We start from the raw sequence: 14,736 nt of genomic DNA on the forward strand, positions 1-14,736 counted from the left end.
TCGCGCTACTGCTCTCGCTCTTGCTCTTGCTTGCGATGCTGCTCCGATTTAGCTACACTTCAGTCGACTGAATCGACTTTTGGGTCAGTCGATTTTCAGGGGGTGGGGGGGGGGGCTCGCCGGGGTGAAGGAAGAACCAGCCACCGTGGGGAGGGGGCTCGCCGGAGAGGTACCCCACTATCTATCTTAGGGTTCAGGATGGGGGCGGTGGTCGCCGGCGGTGGCGGGGCCTTTGTGGGGCGGTGGCGTGGGGATCGCCGGAGAAAAAGCTCGGCATCGGGCGGCCTAGAGGGATGGCCGGGGCGGCGGCGGACTGGCGGTGGGGAGTGTTTTCGGGGCAGGCGGGGCGGCGAACCGCCGGCCGCGGGCGGTGGGGGGCTGCTGTTTGGCCGGTGGGGGCTGGCGGCTCAGGGGGTGGAGGTTGAAGATGAACCGCAGGCCCTTGATTTCATATCCAACGGCTGCAAATCGACTGACCAGAGATGAAAAAGTTAGTCGACCGACGTGTAGCCTCACCTTGCTACTGCGTTCAGTTCGACAGCAAAAATCAGTTTCGACAGCAAAATTCAGTTTCGATAGTTTAGTTCAGTTTCGACAGTTAAGTTCAGTTTCGACAGTTAAATTCAGTTTCGAGAGTTAAGTTCAGAGATGAGCGGCTGATGTATTTTACATCTAGCACTTTGTGGTTATGTATTTTACGTCATGTATTGGAGATGCTCTTAGAATTCCACTCAGGTTAACGTTGTTCGTTGTCTCTCTTGTCCTGCTTCAGCCTCGGCATCGTACAACTCACTGGAGCTGCTCCAACGACGAAACCCTTCATCACAGCGGAGCAGTACCTCGGGCTCCATCTCCAGACGCCTAAGATCTTCTTCCCCTCCTCCGACAGTCAAGTCAGTCGGAGCATCCTCATCGGCCAACCCAAGCACGCTGAGATCGACATGGCTTCGCCAAAGAGGTTGTACACTTGTTGCATCTCTTTTTTACTCTGCATGTTATATATATTGTCCACTGAGCACTCGTAGTAACGGGAAATACGATTATTTTATCCTACTATATGACAAGCAGTGAGGTACCAGGCAACTTAGCTATCCGTGATGGACTCTCTTGAACGCCATCATTATTTATCTCTGCGCGTTTGAGCTGTGCATTTGTCGATGGGCCTGGGAGTTGAGCTAGTATGGCAGTGGCCTGGGTCCAAAGTAATAGAAGTAGCACAAAAACATTTTTTTAGTGTAGGATTTTCCTTGCTCAAGCCTGCCTACTAGAATCGCCAGTGCTTGAAAGGAAAAGTGAATGAAAAACATCGGAATTGGAAAGTTTCCTATGGTACTACTTTTCATGAATTTGGTGCAAAGGAATGGAGCAAAGGAAAACTGTAGGATTTGTTCCTTCAGTGTCTCCTTGAAAGAAAAACCGTAGGAAATCTAATTTCCACTTCTCCTCCTTTTCATATTCCTATTCATCAAGCACAAGACTAAGAGATAGTAGCATAATAGAATTATAACCGTACATTTTCTTGTGGTTTGACTTAATCTCACCATGCTTTTTTGCATCCTGTGATCTTCCAATTGTTGTGAATCAAACACCCAGATTGGCAGAAATCCTGTGTTTTTAAATTCTCTGTTTTGCACGTGCATTCCTATCCTATTCCTGTCTATTTCCTATCCCTGCATTGTTAGAATCCTCAAATTCAAACAAGCCCTTACTCAATTACTTCTGTTACAGATATGTGTCAAAGAAAACCTTGTGTGGTTTGTCCTGCTCCTGCGGCGCTGTGTTCCACCCCAGCTCAGCTGCTCCAAGGACGGAAGGGTTCACCACAGCAGGGATCCGCTCTCCAGACTGTCTTTCGCCGCCTCAGATCTTCTTCCCCGCCGCCGGCAGCCACGGCAACTGCATTACCATCATCAACTGAGCAGATGACCTTGAGGACTACACGGGTCCGCAGGAGAGGTCGCACTCTTCCGTGTCTGCTTACGTTATGCGTCGCTTAATATGATGACATGCTACATTATCATCGTGTTCACCTATTAGACTCCGAGTCAGGTCCAAACTAATGCTGAAACTTGAGTTTTTAAATGGTTGTGGGGTACATATTGGGGCAGCAATAATTACTATCTGTCTACTATCTGGTTAATCTCCGGTGTCTACTATGAGTTTCATGTTGGGTGCAAACAAACATTAAAGGAGCCATTATCTGTATTTTTTAACTAAATCTATTATCTGCCTGCTATCATTGCTTTTGGGTCAATCCACAGTTTGCTACCATCACTCTGGATTTGTGCATGCACTCCTTACATAATCTCACTATGTTTTATTCCTATGCATGCCAGTTATTGTACACAATGGAACTGATCATGTAGAGCAAAAGAGACGAGCCTTGCGTGGCAATAAAATTTCATGCAGACGTCGTTCCATGGTGGGCGCAAAGGCAGCCCCCCTCCACCCATTTAGGATCGTAATCAAGAGGGAGATAACTGTTCTGAGGGGGATTCAGAAGGAGAAGACCACTCCTATTTACCCCATGAGGTCTTCGCTCTAACTTGGCATGCTGATGTTGGTAATATCATGCATATGGTGCCTTGCATTGCTTACTGTATACATTAAAGATGTCATCTGCTTAGTTTAGACCTTCTTTGTGTCAATGCCATATGTTTAGTTTCTTTATCGTATATGTGATTCATGCAATGCCATCTTGTCTAGCCAGGCATCATATATGTGAATTTCGCAATGCCACCCTGGTTAGCCAGTCATCTTATATGTGAATTATATCATGCCATCATTTTTTTATTACGTGTTAAATTTGTCAACAATTTTAGTACATTCAATTACTCTTCCTGTGCATCAGCCATTCGGCATGGCCATGGAAAAATCTGGAGTGGAAACAAGGTCTTCAGAGCAGACAATGCTATCTGACGAAGCGCATGTCTTGCTGGGTACCGATAGCTCCTCAGAGGAGGATTCAGAGACAGATGATCAGTCATATTTCCCCCCCGAGGTGCATGCCCTATCTTGGCAGGGTTATGTTGCTCATATCGTGCATACGATATCTTGCATTGCTATGTCATTTGTTTAGTTTAGACATACTTTGTGTGAATGCCACCTGTTTAGTGTCTAATTACCATATATGTGAATTATGCAATGCCATCTTGTTGCAAGACATTATATATGTGAATTATGCAATGTTATCTTGTTGCAAGGCATTATGTATGTGAATTATGCAATGCCATGCTGTTTAGGCAAGCGTCATATATGTGAATTATATCATGCCGTCCTTTTTTTGTATTTCTCATTGCTTTTGTCGACAATGTTTGTATATTCAATTGCTCTTCCTGTGCATCAACCATTTGAATTGGTGATGGAGAAATCTGGAGTGAAAACAAGGTCTTCAGAGCAGACAATGCTACCTGCTGAAGAAAATATCTTGCTGGTTACAGATAGCTCTTCAGAGGAGGATTCAAAGGCAGATGACCAGTCCTATTATCCCCCTGAGGTGTATGCTCAAACTTGGCAGGGTTATATTACTCATATAATGCATATGATGTATTGCAATGCTTAGTTTTTACATCATACACACAATATTGAATGCCATCTCCTTAGTTGACACATCATATATGCGATTGCCCTCTGCTCACTTCCTTAGTATATAAATCATATATTTGAATTATGTCATGCGATGATGTTTACATAGACAACATGTATCTGAATAATGGCATGCCAACCCATTTTCTAAAGGCATAATATAGTTATATCATCTTATCCTGTTTACATAGTCATCATATTTTAAATCATTTCATTCTATCCGTGAATTGTATCATGCCATCATGTTTCCATCGACGGCATGTTTGTGATTTATGGCATGCCAACCACTTTAATAGACACATCGTATAGTTATATCATGTCATCCTATTTACATAGTCATCATATTTTGAAGTATGTCATTCTATCCTGTTTAGTTAGCCATCATACATGTGAAATTGTGTCATGCTATCCTGTTCAATTAGCCATCATATATGTGAAATTATGTCCTGCTATTCTGTTTGCTTAGACAACATAAATGTGAATTATTTCATGCCCTGTTTTCTTCCCTACTATCCATTGCACCTGTCTATCTTACAATGTCTGTACATTCAATTACTTTTCTTGTTTATCGGCCATTTCAATTGGAGGGAGTGATGGCAGTATCTGTGGGAGTAAAAACACGGTCTTCAGAAAAGATCGTGCTACCTGTCGATGCAGATAGAACCACGGTTGTACTTGCCCAAGAACTAGCCCCGCCACACATAACCCACACTCATGCAGATTGTACCCCCACCCCGTTGGACAGAGAATCAGCTACACCCCTTCTAACCCCAACCCCAGCAGATAGACGCCCAGTTCCCGTTGACACAGCACCGTCTCCACCACAGAGCACCCAAACATGAGCAGTTAGTGAGGCAACTGCAGTGCCCAAATCACGAGGCCCACCACTCCGAACCCGAAGTCAACGCTTAAAGCAGAAGAAGAATTGTTCTCAGGTCAGGTTCCGTAGCTATGGTTCATACTACTTTGCTCTTGCATCACTGTATTTACTAATACCAACTAATTTCAAATTTGAAGGATGCAATTGAAACTCCAATGGCGCAACAGGTATGTTTTAAACCTGTTTCTTCAACGTGTTTGGCTGTTGCTGTTGTAACTTGCTCCATGTTGATTTCAGTTTCAATTGAATAAACAGTTATGTTCTCATGCCATGCACATTACAAGTGTTGTTATTGTTGTGTAGTTTTCGACACTTATATTCTGTCTATGCTGCTTTGTCTTAAATAGATATGATTCGAACTGTATCTATCTTGATTTGGCAACATAAACTGGAATGATATAGACCATACAGTGACCATACAACATAGATATATGTTTGTTTCATGCTGTTATCCTGTCCACCTTACTACTGAACTGGTTTACCAAAATGAGTTTCATATACTACATTGTAAACCTTAGATGTGTTTGTTTGTTTCTCTTTTAGAACGCGGATAAAATATTGGAGAAGAGTACCCTGATATGCAATGGTAAAGGAAGTAATGCAGATAAGGTTCAAGATAGTGAGACATCCCTGTTGGTCTCCAAGAAAGCTGATAAAAACTATATTGAAGACACGGAGACAACCCCAAAGTCATGTCTTGATGTAGTGTTCGAGTTACTGGCTACCACTGCTGGCACCAGCTCTTCGAACTCGTTGCCTGAATCAGTTCGGCTTCTTGAGTCTCAACTTCAAGTTGAAAGACATCGATCAGATGTTATGCGACAGGAAGCCGAAGGACTGAGGAAGTCCCTGCAGAATTCAGATGCATACTTTCTGGTGCAACAGCAAGCGCTGGAGGACTTAAGCACCAAACAAGAGAAAGTTAATAAGCTTGCTAAGCATCTTGCCAGCATTACCGGTACCCAGGATATTGTTTCTTGAGCTCTTCTGAAGTGGTTTCAGTTCTGGACTTGTTTTGCTGTGGCGTTTATATGCTGATGTGTTCCCTATATTTGCACTGGTGGCGAACTTTGATGCCCAGTGGATGTAATATGTGTAATAGCCGGGATAGCCTAGTGTAAGTTGCTTGCTTATTTATTTCCTTGTTGTCTTGTTTATTTGTTTGCTTGTAGTCACTGCAGTTCTTTTTCTGCGGTTTGCTAGTGGCTGCAATAACCTATTTTTTAAAACTCGGCCACAATAACCATGGGATAATATTTACTGTAGTGACACTGGGCCTCCTACGGGCCGTAGAAACAGTGGGCCTTCTACGGGCCATAGAAACAGTGGGCCTTCTACGGGCCATAGAAATAGTGGGCCTTCTACGGGCCGTAGAAACAATGGTCCTTCTATGGGCCGTATCATCAATGGGACTTATACGGGTCGTATGATCGATTGGCCAAACATGGGCCAAACAGACCGCATTCTGGCCGTAAACGGGCTAGATTTGGAATCGTCCGTTCATGGGCCGACCATAACGGGCCATCGTTAATAGGCCGTATTTGATGACGCTATGAAAACGGCCCAACGTATTAACGGACCACAAACGGGCCGATTGTAACCACAGGCTGAATTTGGCCCACAAGCAGAAAATGACAGTAACGGGCCGTAAGTAAACGAATGCTGGAAAATAGCCCAAGAATAAATGGGCTCTGAGAAGGCCGAAAGATAACATGGGCTGGAAACGGCCCAATGGAATAACGGGCCGTTAATGGGTATAAAGTGATACACTGTTCTTTACGGGCTAGTTTCACCACGGGCCGTTAATGGGTGTAAAGTGATACACTGTTCATTACGGGCCAGTTTCACCACGGGCCGTTAATAGGCCAAGAGTTACATAGGGCCTCATATGGGCCAAAAGACGTCATGGGCCATACATGGGCCAGAAGTGAAAACGGGCTGGAATCATATTGGATGGCCCAGATGAAGCTACTGGGCCTAATTCGAATAGGGCGTAACGGGCCTTGGGTTAGCGGGCTGTAAATGGGCTATATGCGAACAGGCCATTAACAGGCTTTCCATGGGCCGGCCCGCCACCTTTTGACCAAGTCAAACGGGCCGGCCTTTTCACAGGAATGGGCCACTGTTGGGCCGTGCCACGTGTCGACGTATCATAGGCGCCTTCTGTCCAGTGAGTGGATGACATCTGTCCCAGCGATGAACCGACACGTGTTTCCTCCAGCCAATGATGATTTTACAGGTGGAAAATCCCCATTGGTCGGGGCTGTTAACAGGTTATCGGATCCAAAACCCGACCCGATAGCTTAACGGTGTTCCGTTACGGTGGATGCCACGTGTCGGTCACCCTTGACGAAAGCACTTCTGTGACGCGCGATTTATCGTCATGGAAGTGGACACTTCCGTGATGATAATTTTGGTAATGTCATGGAACACTTCTACGACAACACAGGTATGACTATCTTGATTCTATCATAAATTTGTCATGGATGTACATGCATGACAAAGAACGCAACCTACTGTGACAAACACGTATCATCACGGAAGTGTATTTTTTTGTAGTGGTGTCACTACTGTCTTTCTATCGCAAAACTTTGAATTTATGCACAGCGAAACTATGTGATGTAACTAAACTGTGGTCCTGAACTAGCATAGGTCGCTGTAGTTAATTAGTTTGGGTATGAGGAACTTCGTCATTTATGTTTACTATTGGTTGCTTGTATTTCGCTAATTATGCCTCTTTGTTTTCTTAAGTACATTATGTTGCATATTATCGTTCAATTCATCAACTGACGATGCAGGTACATAGATCAGAGATGGCGAAGGACTACTAGGCCGCGTTCATTGGGAGGGTTCTAGGAGTCTACGATCACTGGCCAGACGCTCAGGCCCAAGTGGACAAGTAGCCGGGTGCTAGCCACACAAGGTTCGACAGCAGAGCCTAGGTGGAAAGTAGTTACTTGAGGTGGACGCTCCGGCATCAGCGGGGGCGCTGGTGCCACATGTACTACATAGTCACGCTCTTGCTCATGCTGATCACTCTTGTCTTCTACATCATGGTTTAGATAGAGATGATGAAACTTGTGTGTGTGCCATGACCATGCAGTTGCACTTATTCGAGACACAAGATGACTTGTGTATCCCTATTTTTGAGATGTGATGATATTTGTGTTGAATGATAATGATGATGATGATGGTATGATGAGACTATATGATGAGAATAGTGCATGTTTAGTATGATATGATGAAACTACTGTATATAGCATGTATAAATACATCACAAATACGTAGAGGGGGTGTAAATCTATGAAAGTAGGAATACTAGCAGTTGCGTCGGAAAGCATCTACTAGCAGCGCTGGATTAGCAGTAGCGCTTCATTTGTTGAAGCGCTACAGAGAGTTCGAAGTGGCGCTTGTCAGGGAAGCGCTACTGCTAACCATACTTACCAGTAGCACTGCCCTTACTAGTGCTACTGCTGCAACTTAGCTATAGCACGGTAGCAGTAGTGCTGGACCCAGCGCTACTGCTATGTATATTTCAAGCGCTACTACTATGGTTTTCCCAAGTAGTGATTTGAAGCTTGGAGCTCCTTCTCGCGCCCCTCCGCCGCCTGGCACCGACGATCCATGGCTCGGGCCTCTTCCAGGGCGTGATCGCGAGCATCCCTCGCCGCGGCCAGGGGCCCCTCCGCCTCCACTCGGGCATGCTCGTGCTGCTGGAGACCGAAGTTGCTGGCGACTTCTAGCTGGCGCAATTCGTGTGCCAGACACAAGCGCTCTGCCTTGAGGCAGGCGTCAACATCATCAAGCTCCGCCCCGAGGCGCCCCAGCGCGCTCGATGCCTCATGAAGAAGGTCATGTCGGACGGCGCTGTGCCCGCGTGCGAGCTCCAATGCCCGGCCAGGGCTTTGCTCTGCGCCCCAGTCAGCTGGAGAGGCACGCGACGACTCGCCCACCTCCGCCAAGGGCTCGAGGGCTGGAGCTCCCTTGCCCACTCCCGCGGTCCGAGATGGAGCCCAACGCAGGCTCGCCCCGCAGCTTGGGAATGGCGCTGCCCCGCAGGGTGCCCAGCTACCGGCAAGGATCAGTGGGGAAGCCCTTGGCACGGCCCCCACGCTCCAGAGATCGCTCCGGAAGAAGGATGCCGGGAACGCAGGCCCACGGCCCCCAGGGACGGCCTTGGCTCGGGTATAGGAGCCACCCCGCGAGCAACCGCCCGGCGCGTGAGGCCTAAGGTCGCAGCGGGACCGGTGCCCGCCGGAGGTAGCGCTCGGGAAGCGCTCGCCCCCTCGACGGAAGGGATCCTCAGGGGCATTAGATGGAGACGCGATATGTAACAGCCAAGAGGAGGACAAGGTACTTACTCATCCACGACGATCCACTTCCTCTTCTTCAGGGTCCTTGGGACATGATTGCGGCGCCTCCCGGGCTCTTTCCTCTTGCGGGATGCCCCGGATTCCAAAGGAGACGCTCTGGGGGCTGGCGTGTAGCCCTCCACGGTGGGGACAGTAGCTGCATCCATGGGTAGGACTCCTCCCCCGCTTGCCGTGGGGCTAGGAGCAGATGCCTCGGGAGCGCATGATGGCACCCGCTCCCCCGCGACCACCTCAGCAGTGCATGGTGGCGCCCGCTCCCCCGCGACCACCTCAGGAGCGTGCACCTCGGGGCCTACATGCACGGGAGTCACCAAGAGGGGGTTGTCGTGAAGCCCCTCTTGGCCCTCGGGGAGTAGCCCCCACTCGTCAAAGCGCGGCATCTTCTTGGCGAAGGCTCCTCCTTTGGGTGATCATAAAGAGGGAATCCGTCCGGAGGGAGCACGGCGGGTTGTTCATCGGTTTAGGAGGTGGAGCACTACGCGCAGGGTGCTGGAAGGACGAGGAGGCTGATGGAGCCTCATATCGTCAGCGGGGCCGGTAAAAGCCCACATCGGGCGAGAATGGCGCTGGAGCAGGCCTATACACCACCGGGTGAACTCCCTCACCACCATCGCCATCATCACCCCGCCTTCTTCAGGCTGGCCAGCCTAGTCATGACTCGGGAGAGCCGCGGGTCGACCAGCCGCGCGTGCCCCCACCCGGAGCTCAGCTTCGCGGGGGTGGAGGGGATCAGGAGTAGGGGGCTGTACACAGTGGCGTCTCTGTACACCCACTGCCTCCGGAGAACCCCCTCGTGTCCGGGCAGAGCATGGAGTCGATGCCGGAGCATGCTGTCGCCGCCACCGCCTGAAGTGATATGCACCCTGAGCATTGCTCACCGTCAACCAACTGGAGCGAGAAGAAGTGGCGGAGCAAGGCCACGGATGGGGCAATGACCACGAAGGCCTCGCACAAAAATGCAAAAACAGAGAGGAGGACGATGGATCCGGGATCCAGATGCAGTGTGTGGATTTGGTAGTGCGGGAGCACGGCGTTGAAGAAATCGGAGAACGGAGGCAGCAGGCCGACAAGAAGGGTGTGGAGATAAAGGGGGATATCGGTGGCCTGCATGTCAGCCAAAGTCTGGGAGGCAGTCCATATCGTTGCCTTCCACTCATTGGAATCGGCAGCGATGGTGTGCCGGACCTTATCCAGCCCCTCCTGGTTGATCATCATGGACCGGCCCAGCACTGGTTCCAGACCTGGCGATAGCTCCACTACCGCGGGGGTCTTGCCCTTCTTCTTCCTGGGAGCCATGGCGGCAAGGTAGATTGGAGCTATCGCGGAATCTGGCAAAGAGTGTCGTATTCAGGGTTCCGCAGACCCTTGAGAGGTTCGAACTCTGGGGCGCGTGCGAAGAACTCGTCCTCCCCAGTCTGCATGCTCATCCAATCCATGGCCTAGATAGAAGAACCCAATAAACAAGAGACACATTAGTTTATCCTGGTTCAGGCCACCTTGCGTACTCCGGCTTTGTGGTGGATTGCCTCGAGGGGCTGGATGAACTAGTATAGTGGTTGAGCAGCGTCAGGAGGTGAGGTGTTCTTGTGCTCGATGAGCTGGTGGATGTGTGGGTGGTTTGAATGATCCGTCCTCTCTATGGTGGTGGCTAAGTCCTATTTATAGTGGCCTGGGTCCTCTTCCCAAATGTAGGCGGGAAGGGATCCCACAACGGCCAAATTCAATGGGAGACAACTAGTACAAGTTATCTTGACAAAAGTAGTCTTCGCCAGCAAAGGCGTCTGGTGGTGACGCCGCGGTGGGCTCCGCGATGACCTCCGTCCTGCCGTCCTGGCGGTCTTGGTCTTGTTGCACTGGAATGGAAACCTTTGCTTGATTTGTCGGGACTCCGTGCCTGTGCTTGCCTCCTTAGCAACAAAGAGGAAACTGGTACACTGCGCCTGTTGGCGCCCGCCTGGCCTTGGTCGTCATGGCTCACGTCATATGAACCTCGCGAGGTGCAGCTTGTATAGATACCTCTGCTCCTCGGGAGCCAACCTGGGGAGGCCGCCCCCAAAGGAGGTCTTCGTATCGCCCGCCTCGCGAGGGTCTTGGGTTGTTGTTGAAGTTGAGCCGTATCAGGCCGTTGATGGAGCCACGCCATGGGCCGCAGGCAGGCAAGTCTGGGTACCCCCGTTCCCAGAACACCGAGAGTAGCCCCCGAGCCCAAGGCGTGCTGGACCTTGGCTTCGAGGCGAAGCCAAAGGGAAAGTGCAGAGCGCCGCGGGCCCCAACCGCTTGCGGCCTTGGTTGACGCGTGGTGGTTGATGGGACGTGGGCACCTCCTCTTCCCCATGCTGCCTCGGCAACCGTTCGACTTGACGAGACTCTACTGCGAACAGGGGAAAATCATCATTGCGTGTGATCGTGCAGGCCATCGGTTGGCCTCCTTCTGGCTATAAATGAGGGGAGGGGCAGAGCCCCTTTGCTCATCTCTGCCTTCTCGCCACCCGCTCCTTCTTCTTCCTTCTTTCCTCGCCACCTTTGTCGTGGCATCCATGGCACCGATCAGGAGTTTTTCCGCAATGGAGAAGGGGAAAACCCCTCGTGAAGAGCAGGGCCGCTTCCACCGAAGAAGAGGCTCGGCCGTCCCCACGACGCCGGCGAACAGACAGAGGTGAAGCCGCCTTTGTACGAGCGGCCTCCACCTGGCTTCCCGCACCCTCTGTTTGCCCGCGCGCACGGCCCCAGAGAAGGCGGTAGTGCCCGACGTTGTGCGGGCCACGACAGTGGTGGCCAAGCTGAGGCCATGCAACCTGCCAGTTCGCGAACACATGCCAAGAGTACTTCGTTCGAGTTCATGGTGTGGGCGGCATTGCCACCACGGACGTGGATCCAGTTTCCGCGATTCTTCGTCGAGGAGATGCCGCCAAGGGGGCTGCTTGAGCTGCGGCTGCAGCACGCCGGGTGCTACAGTCTGGCCATGGGGGCGGAGCTCGAGGTCATCCCCCCCGGGCAAAATCTGCATTATCTGACCATCCAGTTCGAGTACGACGGCACCTCCACATTGTTCTTCAAGGTCTTTGACGAGGAGGGCCGCCGCTTGGAGTGCTGCCCTGGAGGAAGCGGCCTGCATGGCGTGGCTGCAGGCACCGAGCCCGCCTCCGGTCCTGTCGAAAGCTCCTCCAGCAGCAGCGACGCTCCTAGGAGTCCAGCGACTCTCCTGAGCCTAGCGAGTCTCCGGAGTCGAGTGACGAAAGCTCCGTGCCACCGAGCTCTCGCCATGCCCGGAGTGTGGCAGCGGCGTCCTCTCGGCATCATCGGTGATGCCTAGTAGCCAGGCCTCCTTAAAGTTTCCTTCTTTTGTTTCCCTGCGCGGAATCGTGCCAAGCCCCGTGGGGGAATGTAAGAAAGTTTGTAATACTTTTGCTGCAATGTTTATTACTCCTAGTACAAGGTTGCAGCCATGTGTCTCGCTTCAGCATTGTTCGCCCTTTTCGTTCTCTGGGTAGCTTTGCACTCTACGCTGGCAGTCCCCAGGCAGGCTTCGGCCGTCGCTGGTATGCCAGGTCGCGATGCCGTGGTCAAGGCCAGGAGGTGAGCGGCCCAAGGTCCGGTAAAAGCTCCTGAGGCGCGATGCTCAGTTGGTCCCCTTTGGCATGCAAGAAGCTTCCTGGAGGCCGAAAAGGGAAGTAGCGCTGCCGGAGCGAAGTTACAGGAGTGGAAAACATCGGATGGGGAGATTCACACTGATATGCACGGGGTCACTTATATTTTACAAGGCCTGAGGCGATTCCTTCGCAAAGCGCCAGGAAGTATCTTGGCGGTGATGCTTCCAGGTAGGGCTCCTGCCGGCCTTCCCTTTCCACTGAGTGCTCTACGTCCTCGGCCCCGACCCTCGAGTGAGGCTCAGCCGCCGCTGGTATGCCAGGTCGCGATGCCGTGGTCAAGGCCAGGGGGTGAGGGCCGAAGAGTCAGTAGGAGCTCTTGAGTCACGATGCTTAGGAGCCCCCCTTTAGCGTGCTAGCGAATTGCATGAAAAATGGACGGCCGGCAGGGCCGCCTGCAGCCAAATTCGGGGCTCCTATGGGTTAGTCCAAGAAGAGAGCATAACTCATAAGCGCGCTTGATGTCCTGCCGCTGATATTTCCGCAAGAAGATGAAGGCACTGAGGATCTGGTGAGGTGACGTGCGTGGGGCAGGCCGTGAGCTAGAGCTCGATCCCTCAGATTTGTCAGTGTTGCAGGGATGGACCCGAGCACAGGCGCCGTGCCAGCATGTGTAGCCCCCTGTTGCAGGATGAGCGTCAGCAGCGCGGGAGGCCGCGAAGGTCGACAAGACATCAGGCAAGCAGGTGATAATCATGAAGCGACTGATGAAAAAGAGTAGAGTTGACTCTGATAGATGCGAATGATACATGCCACAAGGGCGGACCCATGCGGCCTAGGAATGATGCATCCCGAGGGGCGCTCCCAACCGAACGACTAGAAGATGCCAGAAAGGTACATGTCGCAGGGACAGACCCATGCGACCTAGGGATAATGGAGCCCGAGGGGCGCCCCCAACTGGATAAACCGGAAAATGTCATCTGGCACCATTGTTGAAGAGATGTTGAAGTAGCTGAAGACGTATGCTGAAGAAGTCGCTCCTCACAAGCCGCCTGGGTCCTGAACCTCGGGAGGCTCTAGAGGCTCAGAGGGCTCGGGAAGAACCATCACCATCTCCGCCAGGACCGCCCGATGCCTGGCCTCCTGAGCCGCCATGACGCTACGCATGAGGCGCTGAGATGCAACAGTCGCGTTTGGCAAGCCAAAGGGCATGCGAACGAAGCTGTGAGGGGGGCCCTTGCACCGGCCGACACGAAACGGCCTGTAGAGCCGCTGAGATGCGTCCCTGTTGAGTCCTAGAATGTTGACGCAGACGCGCAGCTCGCTGTCCTCACCAGGACAAGGATCCGCGCCAGTTGGTGGGCGGCGGTCGCCGCGCATGGCTCTCGCCTCTTGAAGCTTCTCGGTTGCCTTGGTGATGAACTCCTGAGCACCTGGCGTCACGTGCCTTGTGCCCTCCTGGTGGAAGCGAGCGCTGAAGCACGCCTCCATGTTGTGCCCGAGCGCCTCCCTCGTGACATTGGCTAAGTCAGAGGCCCTCCAGAAGAGAGCCCCCGGGCCGAGCCTGAGGGGGGCGCCGTGCACGCCTTCCTATGCGAGCAAGGAAGGCGCCCCATCCATGGGCGCAGGTCCTGAGGTCGTGCCGCTGGACGCCTTGCTCCCCTGAGGTTCCTGGTGGAGCAGCCGCTTCTTCTTCTTGGGGACAGCCTCAGGAGGGTAGCTGGTGCCTTCGTCGTCGGGGTTCTCAACTGCCGCAGCTTGGTATGCGTGCTCGAGGGAGCACACTGCATCCTTCTCCTCGCAAGTGATGACGTCGCGGCTCCCTGGCATCTTGGGGACATTGTAACCATGATGAGTCACTGCCATGAACTTGTCCAGGGCTGGGTACCCATGGATGGCATTGTATGGAAGACGGATGTGGGCGACGTCGAAGTCGATGAGCTCTGTGCGGTAGTTGTCGCATTGGCCGAAGGTGACAGGGAGGCGGATCTGCCCTATCGGGGTGGTGAATTCGTCGGTCACTCCTGAGAAGGGTTTGGTGGGCTGTAGCTGGTCATAGGGCACCTGGAGTCGGTCGAATGTTTCGATGGACAAAACATGGAGCCCCGCACCACCATCGATGAGGGTTTTGGTGACGAGGACGTTGCTGATGACGGGCGAGCAGAGCATCGAGAGGGCGCCGGCAGTTGCCACGCACTTGAGCTGGTCGGACGAGCTGAAGGTGATGGTGCACTTTGACAACCTGAGCGGACGCGTAGCCTCGAGCTTGTTAAGGGCCGCATTCACCTCGCGGGCAAACTGCTTGAAGTTG

The sequence above is a fragment of the Aegilops tauschii genome, chromosome 7, assembly GCF_002575655.3.
Source record: "Aegilops tauschii subsp. strangulata cultivar AL8/78 chromosome 7, Aet v6.0, whole genome shotgun sequence".
Lineage (NCBI taxonomy): Eukaryota > Viridiplantae > Streptophyta > Magnoliopsida > Poales > Poaceae > Aegilops > Aegilops tauschii.